At 38.9% G+C, this 16,461-nt stretch overlaps 1 protein-coding gene across 2 annotated transcripts in view; it reads right to left on the reverse strand.

Moving 5' to 3' along the window:
* LOC122808379 (1-phosphatidylinositol phosphodiesterase-like) overlaps positions 1-16,461 on the reverse strand; it is a 221,543-nt gene that overhangs the window by 103,639 nt on the left and 101,443 nt on the right. The window contains exon 1 of one of the 2 annotated variants that reach the window (XM_044079356.1): positions 7,954-8,150. The exons of the other annotated variant lie outside the window; for it this stretch is intronic. The gene's annotated coding sequence lies outside the window, so the exon portion shown is untranslated. Of the gene's footprint in view, positions 1-7,953; positions 8,151-16,461 lie in introns of those variants that run through there. 2 annotated transcript variants of the gene reach the window in all.

Genomic DNA, 16,461 nt, shown 5'->3' on the forward strand with positions numbered 1-16,461 from the left:
CAGCCCTTTACGAAGGTAGTGTCTTCTGATGGCCCATGCATTGCACTGTACAGGCACCTTTTCACTCATACACATACATTTAGACATTCTGGCGAATAAGATTTGGGACATACAGGAAGAAAGCTATAGAAAATGACAGTGTACAGCAAATAGATAGATGGAGTGTGTGAGAGAAGACCTACAACAGTCAGACATGACTGTCTAAGATGGTAGTTGAGTGACACTGACACCCCTACCCAAACCTACAACAGTCAGACATGACTGTCTAAGATGGTAGTTGAGTGACACTGACACCCCCTACCCCAAACCTACAACAGTCAGACATGACTGTCTAAGATGGTAGTTGAGTGACACTAACACCCCCTACCCCCAAACCTACAACAATCAGACATGACTGTCTAAGATGGTAGTTGAGTGACACTGACACCCCCTACCCATAACCTACAACAGTCCGACATGACTGTCTAAAATGGTAGTTGAGTGACACTGATATCCCTACCTAAACCTACAGCAGTCAGACATGACTGTCTAAGATGGTAGTTGAGTGACATTGATACCCCCTACCCCAAACCTACAACAGTCAGACATGACTGTCTAAGATGATAGTTGAGTGACACTGACACCCCCTACCCCAAACCTACAACAGTCAGACATGACTGTCTAAGATGGTAGTTGAGTGACACTGACACCCCCTACCCCAAACTTACAAAAGTCAGACATGACTGTCTAAGATGGTAGTTGAGTGACACTGACAACCCCTACCCAAACCTACAACAGTCAGACATGACTGTCTAAGATGGTAGTTGAGTGACACTGACACCCCTTACCCCAAACCTACAACAGTCAGACATGACTGTCTAAGATGGTAGTTGAGAGACACTGACACCCCCTACCCCAAGTAGTGAATGGGGAAAATGGAGCTGCTGCTGATGATTTTCTTACCCATCTCACTTTAAATATTTACTACCATTTCTTTTCACTGAGGGGCTTCACTTGAATGCAATTCTGTTTTTGTCTTCTATATTTTTTTCATTAACACTTCTTAAGTCTCAGTGCAGACATTTGCCCTGCACTGACTTTTACTTCAGAGCCATCAGTTCACCTACAGTTTTTAAACTCTTACATTATTATTATTTTTAATGCATCATTGCTGCCAGTGTTTTTGTAAAATACAGGGGCCTTTTCAGTGTTTAATCATAGACAAATTCTATTCCCCATTTGTAGTTTCTGTGCAACCTCCTTTTCCTGCTTTTGTTTTTGGGCATCTTTATGAATGATGCTGTCTTTTGCTTCCCCATTCCCTATATGGAATGAACATATCAAGCCATTACTTTAACTCTGTTATTAATTGTATTAGCCTGCCACACTGTGCTTATTGCCTCTTCTTCCTCCAATTTCATTTTCCATAGTGCATTATAAAAAATATTTTCATAATGTAACATGGCAAGTCAGTGTAGGTATTACAGCTTCAGGATCCAAATGTTTTCCTAGAACTGTTTGAATTTCTACATGTGTGAAGGATTTTTAAATGATCTTATGCTTGGATACCACAAGCTCTTTGGCAAGTGCAGTTATGCTTCCAGAGATTATCAAAGCTTGAGCATCTCTCTCTTCCAGAAATACAACTTACTTTTGTTTCATAACAACATAATGCTTACTCAGTTATTCTATCTGTTGTCATATCACATTCCATAAGAACAACTGAATTTGTATCGTGTTTTATTTTACTACTATACCCATCAGCATTAGTGGAACAGAATCTACTTATATAATAAGAAAAATAAATTCCTTCATGCTTATAAAGAGGTCTCATTCTACCTACCTTTAAAGCACACTTAAGCAAACCAATACAGAGTTAAAGGAATCATTAGGATGCTCAAACCTGAATATGAACTTAAAACAGACACTAAAGCAAAAAAAAAAAAACTACAAATCTTTAACTATGTTAGGAAGTCTATGTCAGAACACCCAATAATGTTTAGTGTTAGTCCACAGTAATACTGCGCACTCTGACTCAAAGGAAATAGCTACTAATGTAGTTGACAAATTTAGTGCACATTTTACTGTACCCATAGTTATAGCTGTTCCACATATTCCACAAACCCTGTCACCCTCTTTAATTGCCATGGAACAAGTTTCCTCAGCAGTCTTAAAAGTTAAGAACAGCTCACTCATGAGCCGTGAGAATTTACCAGGTTGCCTTCTAATCCATGTCAGATATGACCTAACTGAGACCCTACTTAACCTCTTTAATCTAACCATCTCCACTGGTTACATTCTTGAAGCTTGGAAAATAGCCATTGCAATGTCATTCTACAAAGGTGGCCAACTATGAATCAAGGTAACTATAGACCTGTTAGTCTCACTAGCATCATATGTAAAAGCAATGGAGCATTTTATCTCAGCCACGGTAATCTGGGTATTGAAAATCTCTTAACCTTGTATCCTCATCAATTCAACATTGTCACAGGATGGTCCTGTCTGTTTCATCTCGTTAACCTTGTATCCTCATCAGTTCAACATTGTCACAGGATCTCATCAGTTCAACATTGTCACAGGATGGTCCTGTCTGTTTAATCCTCATCAGTTCAACATTGTCACAGGATGGTCCTGTCTGTTTAATCTCGTTAACCTTGTATCCTCATCAGTTCAACATTGTCACAGGATGGTCCTGTCTGTTTAATCTCGTTTCTTTTTTTGAAGTAGTAAGAAGTGGAGAGCAATCATGCAGTACATACAGCATATCTGAACCTGGCCAATGTTTATGAAGGTGGATAGCTAACTGGTTTAATTTCCCCAACTCTTTTGTGTTTTCTAAGGGGTTAAACGTCATACTGAAGTCAAACAGGAAGTGAAACTGTATGTGACCTATTATGGTCTGCACATGTTTAGGAATTTTGCTGAAACTGATAGATAGCCGGAACATGTGAATGGATTGAAATGTATCAGCTAGTCTGCTTAAGACTGCATTCTTCTAGTTTCTCATGAGAACATTTCACTGGTTTTTAATTTCTCCAAATCTTTTGGGTTTCTAATACTATGACAAGAATGGACCCTATTCCTAAGTCAAAGTATGATTAAAGTTCATAAAATTAGTATTGTTTCAATCTTTGATGTCAGCCAGAAGTGCTCTTCAGAGCACCGCAATATGCCCAGCAATGACTCCTCCTGTAATTCGTACAGTTGCATGTATCAGTAACATATCTAAATATGATTGTAGATTCTGTTTTATAAGACCCCCTCTGCTCCAACTACTATTGGAACTAGCTGGGTATCTTTTTTCCATATTGCTCTCATTTCTGCCTGCAGATCCTGATATTTTATGACTTTGTGTCTCTGTATGCAAAACACTGTAGTCACTGGGTGTAGTGATTTCAATGATCAATGCTACTTTTGTCTTCTTTTTTTGGACCACCATATCTGGTTTTCTAGCATCTGCTTTTTGAACTGTTGGTAATGGATAATCCCATGTCATATAAACTTCATTTTCTATGACACTTCGTGGCTCATGTTTCCAGTATTTTCTGCCACTTCAATACCATAATGTTTGCACAATCCCCTGCACAACAATCTTGCCACATTATTATGCCTTTCAGTATACAGTCCTGCCATTAATATGTCACAACCAGCAACAAGATGTGCGACTGTTTCCAATTAGGTTTTACAAAAACCTACATTTGTCTTTCTCGTACATGTTCAATGGACTTTGTAAACCAGTATGTATATAGCCCACTGTCTTGGGCTGCCAGTATTAACCTTTCATCTCTTGGTTTGAATTTGTCTCTCCTTAACCATTCATACAGTCATTTCTGATCAACACCAGGTTCTTCTAGAAGTTTTCTATACTTACAACTATATTTATGCTTTTTCCAGATTTCTTGCCTTATCATCTGGACCTTCACCTTATAGTCTTTCTTTTGTTTTTAGCACATTCAGTTTCTACCTGATTTTTATTTACTTTTGGTTTGATTTCCATTCCTGCTTGATACTGATATGCTTCTAAATTATGCAGAGATGTCATCTTAGATTTATTCTCTTCATGTTTCAAAACTTTCACTACATTTGGATCTTGTGAGGTCAGCAGATATGTGTAGAGTCCCACAGTTGCAGATCTATACAAGTAATCAATTTCAAGGTGGCCCATCCCTTCTTAAGAATGGGGAATATATAATCTTGGTATGCACTTTGTTTGTGTCTTTCGGCTATCCATTCTATGTTATGTTCCCCAGGATCTTCAGAGATACTTCTCCAAAATGTATATATTTCCTCTTTTTTGGTGGCCTTTCAATTCCTTTTACCTTGTTTCCCAGTTCTGTATAAAACTTTTTTGGGTCATCAATAAATTGCTTATTTTGTACTTTTCCTTTATATTTATCTGTGTATCTTCTAAGTTTTTCCGCCTGTGCTGAGATTTTTAGTTTATTATTTGCGATAGTGCATGATAAATCCTGGTCTGTTCTAATTCTGTGCATTGCTTTTATCACATCTATATTTCTTAGTATTTGACTATTATAAAATTACTAATGCTGAGTTGAGAAAAGGATGTTTTAACTAACCTATTTCAACCACATTAACATATTTCATTTTAGATATTTAGTACTGTTCTAATGAATAATTACATTTACAGATCATAGTAGTAAACAACTTTCATTTGGATGCTGGCAGTGGACTGATAGATAACTCTTGTTATTTTCACTTGTATTTCTTATAAAAATACCTGGACATATTTGCTTGGGGAGACATTACTGATTTTGGTTCTGTCTCCCACACGTGATTTCTAATAAATGGTTAAACTCTGCAGAGACTGAAGTTGTTTTATTTCATGATTAATATGTTTTACCTTAACAGATGGTGCCATTTTAGTCTCAGATTTTTTTCCAAACTCCATGGGGGCTGCTGCTATGGCTGGATACTTCTGGGGTCTCTGACATTCACTGTCTAGTGTTCTTTTCATAGCATTAGTTCACAAACTGCACTATACTTTGACTTTTCAGTCTTGGCAGACCTTGCTATTTACATACTAACCTTTATTTATTCTTTCCAGGCAATTTTCTTCAATTGGTAAGTCTGTTCTCTGTATGTGCGTCGGTTTATTGTACAACATATATCTCCACTTTGTATGAGTGTGGGTTTTTGTATGATTGTGGGATATCTTTTTAAGATATAATATGCCATTGAAAATGCACAGTTGCTTTGCAATATGTAAATTTTGTATACGTGTGGGTTAACTGCACAGGTTACTAAGCTTCCTATAAGCATACATTTTGTATGAGTGTGGTATACTTTGTTTAAAAAAGAAAGATTTCATTTTTGAATGAGTGTGGGTATTTTGTCTGAGTGTAGGATATCTTTTTTAATGATATAGTACAGCATTGCATAATTTCCTTGCAAAGAGAGCAAGTGTGGGTACTTTAAAAGAACCGGAGCATGGCATTCCGATGAGACATATGTTTCATCACTTTAACAGGGATACATGTTTATTTCTAGACCGATGAGACATATGTTTCATCACTTTAACAGGGATACATGTTTATTTCTAGACCGATGAGACATATGTTTCATCACTTTAACAGGGATACATGTTTATTTCTTGACCGATGAGACATATGTTTCATCACTTTAACCATATGTTTCATCTTTTAACAGGGGATACATGTTTATTTTCTTGAATCACTTTAACAGGGATACATATTTATTTCTTGACCGATGGAGATATATTTCATCATCACTTTAAGGGATACATGTTTATTTCTTGACCGATGAGACATATGTTTCATCACTTTAACAGGGATACATGTTTATTTCTAGACCGATGAGACATATGTTTCATCACTTTAACAGGGATACATGTTTATTTCTAGACCGATGAGACATATGTTTCATCACTTTAACAGGGATGCATGTTTATTTCTGGATAAGTGGCACAAGAACACTAAAAATAATGGTATACTAGCATTTCCTCCCATTGGGAGTTTTGATAGAAACATTTTATTAAACTTACAAAAGAGACTAAAAGAAAAAGTAATAAAGTTCCTCCAAGCTGCTGGTCAGCTTTTAATGCCTGGCAAGTGCAATCTAAAGATAGAGAAAAGGATTCCATAGTTCATAGTTTAAAACACAATGCAGCTAAACTTAAAACACAGTTGCAAGCGGCAAATAAAACTGTTAACCTCATCCAATGTTCCAGCAATCAGGGACAAGGTGGTTATGGACTTTACCCACTCAGAGAGCTTAAAATATTGCATCTTAGTCATATATGACTGTATAATCTTACCAACTGCCCCTCCACCATCCTACTCCCCTGACTACCAGATTCCTGCTGTTTCTTCTTCCATGATGGAAGTTGCTACTTCACTGCCTTCTCAGTCAAGGCAAACTTCAGAGTTGTTCACCACCTCTAACCTATCTTAGCCCCAGACATCCACTGCTGCCACTGCCCCAGACATTTCTTCTTTATCCCATTGTACCCATTCAAAATTTCCCCAAATGTATATGGGCTTCACCAAATGACACAAAAAAGGGGTATTGTCTTTGTTTCCCAGACAGCAAAAACTAAAATTTCATAAATGTATTAAGCAATTTCCCATTATTATAGATGGGGCAGGTTATTTTGGACCAGACTAATTCATCTGAAGAGAAAGACAGCTCGCAAATGACTCACTTCTACCCATTGCAGTAAGTTCCAAATCCTGCACATGGTAGAAAGAATGCTGCACCCACTGCCATTAATGTGGTTCACCTGTGGTCAGCAGCAGATTTCCAAGCTATTTTAGGTTCCCTTCCTTAATAAGGACAAATCCAGCTAAAGATGGCAGAATTTTGAGAGACCGTGTGCAGTTACAAAATCCTACTATTACAAAATCTTAGAGCTGTAATAGACACTTCTAACATTCCTGGTGTTGCAAATTTGTACTGTTGCAAACACCTTAGATGAACAATTGCTTTTCTCTTTTTTTTTTCTCAGCTTGACCCTGTATAACCTACTGATGCAAAGTTGCTAAACTCTGTTCCTTGCTATTTATGGACCACATATGACAAAGAGGTAGGACTTATTCAGGATGCATTGCCTGTACAAATTACCCTAAAATCTCATGCATCCCTGCCCATGTTAGTTCAAGATCCTCTTTCTGAAGCACCTAGTTGAATCAGGAATTGAACCAGTTATTTCTGCAATATTACAAGAAAGTATCACTGTACCTGCTAGAAGTCCTCGTAATAAAGAAACCAGGTAGTCCTCGTAATAAAGAAACCAGATAAAGACACTTATAGATTTGTTCAAGACCTTAGAGTTGCAAATGTAGTAGTTATAACTTCTTTCCTTGTTGTCCGTAACCCTACTACCATTTATAGCTCCATACCACCTTTCACCACCACCTTTTCAGTTATAAATATTTCCTCAGCTTTCTTCTCCATTTCTCTCCATCCAGACAGGCAGTACTTGTTTGCTTTCACATATATAGGACAGAAATATACTTGGACATGCTTACCACGGGGTTATGCAGAGTCTCCTACTTTATTTTCCAGATAAATGAAAAGACAGATAAAATACAATTTCCCTGTGGGTCTGTTCTTATACAATGTGTAAATGATTTACTTTTAGCTTCTAATTCATTGACTGCTTGTCAAACAGACACTATTTTTCTACTTTCCACCTTAGCTAACTTAGGCTTTAAAGTCAATAGACAACAAAATTCAGCTTTGGCAACCACAAATTCAATATTTAGGACACTTGATTTCTGAAAATGCATATCCCATTCATATTGCTGCCATACAATCTGCAACACATCCTTCTACTTTAAAACAATTTAGAGCATTTCTTGGTTTAGCAGGATACTGTAGACAATAGATTTCTAACTATGCTAAAATAGTTAAACCATTATTAGATTTATTGAAAAAAGATACACCTGAACTTCCTTCACCTGGCAACCATGACATGAACAAGCTTTTACTCACCTTAAATCACAACTTTTAAATCCTCCTGCTTTAGGATTGCCAGATTATTATAAATTGCTTTTTTTTCTTTTTTGTTGTGATTGCAGTAAAGTAGCATTGGGATTACTAGCTTAGAAAAAAAAATGAAAGTTTCAGACCTGTTGCTTATTATAGCACAAATTTGCATACAGTGTTGGCCGTCCTTCACCCATGCTTCAGAGCTGTAGCGGTGCCGTGCTGGTTGACATGGCAACAGCACTTACTCTGGGTCATAGTACTTTGTTGCAGTTCCACATTCCATGCATGCCTTACTGTTAACCACTAAAACTCAGTATCTTTCTGCTTCCAGACTCTTTAAATATGAATTGACTTTACTTAATAACTTTCTTTAAGATTGTTCAATGTCCTTCTTTGAATCCTGCTTCACTCATTCCTACTGCAGATGAGGGAAAACTGCACAACTGCTTTTTAATTACTAACCATTTGCTTCCTCCTAGACCTGACCTATAAGACACCCCATTACAGAATCCTGATCTGATTTTATTTGTTGATGGATTATGCATCAGGAAAGAAGATGGACTACTTGTAGCAGTATTTTCTGTGTGTACTAAAAAGAAGATTTTAATAACTGGACAGTTACATGGACAAGTTTCAGCTTAAAATATTGAATTAGTAACTACAGTATTACTAAAGCCTGCAAACTAGATGAAAATCAATGTTACAATCTATTGGACTCCTTGATTCTACCCTCCCCTATTGCTGTGGTTAACTACAATGCACATTACACTGATCACACCTTGCATCTATAAAAAAATAATTTTGCTGACAGTGCAGTAAAGCAGGCTGCTTTGTTAAATCCTGGTCAAGCTTCCTTTTTGCATCCTTTTTGAATTGATAATGTACTTATTTCTTTGCAAGACATTTTTGGTGCAAATTTCATAAAGCTTACGCTGTAATTTTTTCCATGTTCTCCTTTGTGGCATGATGCAAACATAGGCACAGTGAGTTTTAGATTCAGTAAAGTCTGTGTAGTGATGCATAATCATGCTCATTCATGTACATCAACAGAAAGTTTTGTGAGATGCAGATTTCCACATAAGTAGCTGAATTTAATGCTAATGAAGTGATGCAACATGGTGGAGTGATCCAACAACCCTACACACAACTGTATAAGGTCTGTGTCTGTGATGGAAGTGTACATGATCTACATGGAAGCAAGGGCACGTAGAAGTCCTGAAATATGGACAGAATGTCCATGAAAAGCTAGAAAAATGTACTTAATGGTTGAGGATGTACAAAAGAATCAGGGGAGTGTGTCAAATCACTATAAATGTTATACTTTTTTAGCACTTTTTTGCAGAGTGCACCACGGCATGCAAAATGCTTGAAAAGGAATAATAGAAACATAATGTAAAAGATGGGTATGATGTAGTGCCACAACAGGTACAGTAATACCCTACATTATGCCATTATCTCCATGATGCAGTGCTGTTGTCCAGATTACATGGCCACTATCCATGTAGTTTCCAGGCTCTCAGCACAGCTATTGTGCACATGATGTAAAAAAGCAGTGGATTTATTGTGTAGTAGGGCTGTTCACTTCGTGTAAGCTCCTACAAGGTGTTTATGTTTTCCATGGCTGTTTATGGCATTGGGGGGTGTCAGGTACTTTGCTGTTATTTTATTAGGGTTTTTTATTGCAAATGAGTGCAGAGTGTACCACTTAGTGCAAATGGCAATGATTATGCAATTATCTCTGTGAGCAGACCACAAAGGTACCAGACATGGGATAGACATTCAAATATATAAACCAGATGCATTCAATCAATATTGGTGAGAACTTCTGGGCATTGCGCATACCCTGTCAGTGGGACTGTGCTCTACTAATTCTCTCCATTTAGAGGTCTTTCCTTGCCTAATGCTGTGGTGACAGCTGTTAGGTGATAGAGTGGGGTGCAGGTAGTCTTGGGTTCAAGTACAGAGTATGTCATCTTTTATCATACTGGCTGACATTGTAGGTCATAGAAATGAAGTGAAATTATCAGTACTTAACATATTCTGTGTGTATCATAACAACAGGGATGAAAATTATATCAATTTTTACATGCTTTACTTTCATTATGCACAGCTGTATTCTGCTGCACATCAGTGCGCAGAGCGCAATACTACCACTGCAGCAGGAGTTTTAAATCCTGTTAATTATATCCTAAGCAGGTGAATTTAATTTAAATTAGCCAATACCACATGGTGGTCCTACTCAAGAAATATATAAAGTATGCATACAGCCTACATTCTGATTTGCCCTAGATACATCAACAACATTGGAATAGAGACTTGGAATTATAACTGACATAATGCTAGGGGCTGCTGCAGCTATTCTACATCTGTATGTGCTAGAGGCTGAAGTCAGTGATGCTGTTGATGGTGACAATAGACCTAGGCTGAGAAGGAGAAGAGTGTTCAGGCCCAGGTTGCTACAGGGTGGACAGGGACACATTACAAGGACTTTGTGAAATCTGTTGGCCTCACCTCAGAGCCAGAGCCAACTGAAGGGAACTCCTCCCAGTGGAAACAGGTACTTTTCAAAGACCAAATGGGGACATCATAGGTGTGTCATGGGAAACAGCATCCAGGATCCAACACAGCTCATGGATGCTATGCTTATACATGCCAGTGAATACATATATTTTCCCCTTACTGCTGAGGAGAGGACCAACAATATGCAACACTTCTATCATGTAGCACACTACCCTGAAGTACTGGGTGCCATAGATTGCATTCATGTACACATCAATGTACCACCTAGTGAGCAGGGTAGAATTTACATTAACTGCAAGGGATACCACTCCATCAACTGCCAAGTCATGTGTAATGCCCAGGGGATTATCTTGAATGTGTGTGCTGGCTACCCTGACAGTTATCATGACTTCTATATCTGGCATACATCACAAATATACTGGATGTTTGCTGGGGGGACATCCCAGAGGGCCATTTATTGGGGATGCTGGATATTCCCTGGAACCATGGATTATGCCACCCATCAGAAATGCGTGCACACACACACACACACACACACACACACACACACACACACACACACACACACACACACAAGAATGCCCTAACAATGCACATGCCCAAACTAGGAATATCATAGAGTGTGTGTTTGGGCATCTGAAGTCACGGTTCCAGTGTCTGGATATATCCGGTGAAGCCTTGCAGTATACTCCTTGCACATGCCCACAAATATTCACAATTTCTGCTATGCTGTATAATCTAATCCTACAGAATTAGCTGCAGCAGGATCAGCAAGGAGAAGGGACACACATCCCCCCACTAAACATAGGTCACCACAGCGCCAATCACAGGAGGACTCAAAGGAGGAACCCCCAGCTGCTGTGCTTGTAGATAGACGTAGGCATTATCTGTATTCCCTTACTTTGGCTAAGAGATTACTCATAGCACATTCACTGACCACCTAGGCACCTAAGGTCTAATACCTTCCTCCTACTCACATACATATATTAAAATTAATGCCAAGCAACTCACACAACCTTTAACTATACATGTATTGGCTATGTACTGCTTGCATCAGACAGAGTCAGCCCTGAACTAATGCTGTGTCAACAGATTATTATTATTAGGCTAACTGTCCTTATGGGCTATTTTAAGCCTGGCCAATTACCCCATGTAAGAATCAAACCCTGGATCTTGGGTCTATACGGTAAACACCCTAACCATTATGCCAATTTCCCACCCCCATTTGCAAGGTTAGGCCTGAATCTAGACAGTTGTGTTGAAGACTATTATGACATAATCTTGTATGTCTAACCTTGTTACAGCATGCAAATATATAGTGACGTTTTTGCAAAGAACTTAAGTTAACATGGGAGTACACACACATATTATGCAAAATATTGCTACAATATTACTATATGCAATTATTATGTATCAGGCATAAAACACTCACACAGTCCAACCACAGCTGAATACTGGTACAGCACACAAAAGAGACATTAGGAAGTGAGTTTAGTCCATTGCAGTTTCTGTCTTCAGACTAGTTTGTATTCTAACAGTAAATGTGCTTTTTCCCCACCCACAAAATCTAAAACAATGAGTATAAACGTCACACAGGAAAGTCAACTGGTTATAAAACACATAAAGAAAAATCTAGCATAGCTATACTTTCCACTTTGTGATACCTTAAACCTCTAGTATCAGAGGTAACATGGGATATATGCAAATTACCCCTTAAGGATATCAGATGTTTCAGCTAAATGGCAGTTCTGAATGTCCATGACTTTTCTTTTACTTTTACCTTTAAGTCTATTTATGGACAATTTTTGGCTTTATTGGCCCACAGGCTTGCACTGCCAAAGTCAAAAAGTAAGGGACTTGCGTTGTTACACAGCTATGGCTTCTAAACAGTATATTACTGTTAGTGTACTAGCCTCAGATGACACTAAGGAGCAATGTGGCTATGCAGGGCTCCCAAGCTGGTATTTCCCACATCCCTTGATGATGTCATCTACTATACGTTCACCTGCAGTCTTGTTAAAATCAGACTTGTGTCACGCCACTTGCATTAAAACTGTGTTCTGTAGTCTGTGCACTTAGATAAGTAGGGATTCAGTTTTCACTGCAGTAGTGTGTGTGTGTGTGTGTGTGTGTGTGTGTGTGTGTGTGTGTGTCTTCATAAGAAAGTGGTAGTGTGAATGTCCAACTGAAATCTCCAATGGAATGGTTTTGGAGTGTTTTTGTGCTTGCACAAACATCCATGTCTAGCAGTCCTCCAACTTCTTGTCCCCCACAGAGCCTAATGATGTCATCTACTATAAGATAACCTGTAGTCCTATTAAAGTCAGACTTGTGCCATGGAACATATGTTAAGTACTGTGTTTTATAGTCTGTAAACTTAGATAGGTAGGGGTTCTAATCTCACTGTAGTCAACTTGGTGTATGTCTCCATAAAAAAAGAGTGGAAGTATGTACCCCCATTGACTTGTCAAATGACATAGTTTTGCAGTGTTTTTGCTTGAAAAATCATCCATTTGTAGCAACCCTGCAATCTCTTGTCCCCCACATGGCCTGCTGATGTCATCTACTATAAGATCACCTGCAACCCTATTAAAGTCAAAATTGTGCTGTGGCACATTCGTTAAGTACTGTGTTCTGTAGTCTGTAAACCTAGATAGGTAGGGTTCTAATCTCACTGCAGTCAACTTGATGTGTGTGTGAGCTGTTGGTGGATGTTATACAGAGCATTTTACAGCAGCCTATAGAACACAGTCCTCTTGTCTTCAACAGACACTGCTGATGTCATCAGCTGTATCAGATTATTGGATATATATTCATCATAACAGGCCATGGGCACACACTGGCCTGGCAGACAGGTAGATGTCACCACATCCAATATAAAACAGACAACAGTGACATTCCTTTTATTGTATGCACAAACATCATAACATCTGTTTGCAATGGTGATGGACAGGTTGACATATGAGATCACACAGGAGTCCCCAAGGACTATGATGTTTGTGGATGATATTGTGATCTGTATTGAGAGTAGGGAACAGGTTTGGGAGACCCTGGAGAGATGGGATTATGCTATATGGGAGAATAATGAAGGGCGTCAGAACTAAGACAAAATATGTGTGTGTAAATGAGAGAGAGGATAGAGGAATAGTTAGACTGCAGGCAGTAGAGGTGGAGAAGGTGTATGATTGGAAATACTTGGGATCAGCAGTTCAGAGTAACAGTGAAGAAGACAGTGCATGAAGGGTGGACTGGGTGGAGAAAAGTGTCAGGAGTTATTTGTGACAAATGGATACCAATAACACTGAAAGGGAAGGTCTACAAGATGTTAGTGAGACCAGCTATGTTATATGGGTTGGAGACAGTGGCACTGACAAAAAGAAAGGAGTCAGCACAGGAGCTGGCAGAGTTCCAGATGTTAGGAATTGCATTGGGTGTGCTGAGGATGGACAGGATTAGTAATCAGTATATTAGAGTGTCAGGTTGTACGAATTGGAGACAAAGCCAGAGAGGTAAGATTGCATTGCTTTGGACATGTGCTTAGGAGTGATGCTGGGTATATTGAAGGATTCCAAGGATGGAGCTAGCAGGTAAGAGGAAAAGAGGAAGGACTAAAATAAGGTTCATGGTCATGGTGACTGAGGACATGCAGGTGGTTGGTGTGACAGAGCAAGATGCAGAGGAAATGGACATAGATGATCTGCTGTGGTGATCCATGATGGTAGTAGCCAAAAGATGAAGAAGATTAAGCTGACATCTGTTTTTGGAGAAATCCCGCCTTTACACTTGTGGCAGGAGTGTACAGTAGGAGTATCAATTTAAAGGTTAATGTTTCTGGACTCAGTGTGAGTTTTAATAGTGTTTCCTTTCATTACCTGCCCTGTTCTGGTTTATGTGCAGAGGCCTTAACACTTTGCCCTCATACATACAGAAATACCAATACACTTATTTTCAAATACAGTTGGCTGCTGTTATGTAGCAGAGCAGATTCTCAGCAGCTTTAGCTAGCTGTCATACTTTCTGTTACATAAGAAATAATTAAACCATTTACCTATCAATAACATAACTATAGATACACCTTATGAAGGACCTCCTAATGTACACCACATAGGTTAGTCCCCTGAAAATACCACTCAGATCACATATCCCCTCCTTTTTGCATTCTCTATGCAGATACCAGATTCAAACCTCATATCATCACCTATCGTTTTTCCTCTGTTTCCCCTACTAGCCTAGTTGACATGAGTTTTTTGACTCACTGCAGATAATGCCTCATCTGGATAATTATAAGAGGACAAACTCACTTGCACAATCTTACCTGGATTTTGCAAACTGAAATGCTATGGAAGAAATACTGCACCACCCCACAAGGATCTGTAATATGTCAGACCTGTTCCTCAGCAGTATGAGTGAACAATGTAATGGCACATGTGTAGTGCTAGCACTGTTAATCCAGCCATAAAACAGTATGTTAAAAATCTGGAATAGCTACTGAAATTTCTAAAGGAGGAGTCAGGTTCAAAAACATCATCCAAGGTAACTACCCCTCCTAAGGGATGATATAATCAACTTCTAATCTCAAGTTTCCACAAAGGACATCGACAGTTATGTTACGTTACACCCAGATGCCCTGTCTACACATCTACACAAATGTATACACACAGCTGTGCCTGATAGGCTCAAAGACAGATCCGCCGGAAAACACAAATCATACTGGTGGATGTCTTTCATTACTATCTTATACAGTAAGTGAAAGAAGCTGCTGTTTACAAATACAACATTTACAAAATAGTCGTGGAAGGTCACTCCTCTCAGTGTACACAAACACCTTGAAAAACTCTCATATAGCAACTATGGTAATAATTTATAAGGCATGTCCAGGGATAACCATACGCCTGTCTTCATTTACATCTACAAACTGATATGTATTGCTCACATGCCTTTTGAACTAGCTCTGGATGGTATTGCACACACTGACGCACTGTAAATTCCATACCTGCTAGCAGACATAGCTCCCTGAAATGTATCCAACCTCCCAACACCAAGCTTCTTACATGTGTGCATCATCACCTCCAAACTGTGGTATCTACAAAGAGCATGTTATCACTGCTCTCTCCAAGACTAGGAGCACAGTATCCATGGGACCAGATGGCATTCTGGGCTGTATTCTTCATGTACTGCAACAGTCAGCTACTCCACTATGCACCACATTCAACCACAGTCCGAGTACTGCTGTTGCCACACTGAACGAAATACAGTGACCATTTTCCATCGACACAATGGAGGATAGGTAATATACAAGTGAAATTATAGACCCATAACTTTATTCAACTTCTGCTGTAAGTCAATGGAAACAATTTGCATGCATCTCAGACAAAAGGCCATAGGTGACCTCCAAACAGTAGACATGCTCCAGTTAGCTATTCTCAAGGGTAGTTTGTGCCTGCAAAACCTGGGGGAATTCAAGAGCTTAAGCAGAGACATAGACAAAGCTATGCATTCATCCTATCTTGACTTGCCCAAGTCCTTCAACACAATCCAGCATTTGGTCTCAGTGAGAAATGAGCCAAGGTGAATATCACATCTTGTGTTATCAGGTGGGTTGCAAATGGGATCACAGACCACCACTCAGTCAAAATGGGAGACTTCACCTCAAGCAGCAGACCTTTCACCTGTGTGGTAACAAATATGTCAGTGCTGTCTCTCCTCTTGTTTGCCATATACTTCTCAAATGTCCAAAACAAAACAGAGGATCTGTAGCAAAATATCTTTGTGCCACTAAAGGAGGTGAAGTCTCCCATTTTGACTGAGTGGTGGTCTGTGATCCCATTTGCAACCCACCTGATAACACAAGATGTGATATTCACCTTGGCTTATTTCTCACTGAGACGAAATATTGGATGGTGTTGAAGGACTTGGGCATATGAGGGATTTTCAAGGTGTTTGCGTACACTGAGGGGAGTGACCTTCCATGACTATTTTGTAAATGTATTT

This window comes from Protopterus annectens, chromosome 1.part1, assembly GCF_019279795.1.
Source record: "Protopterus annectens isolate FY-2018-M chromosome 1.part1, PAN1.0, whole genome shotgun sequence".
Classification (NCBI taxonomy): Eukaryota; Metazoa; Chordata; order Ceratodontiformes; family Protopteridae; genus Protopterus; species Protopterus annectens.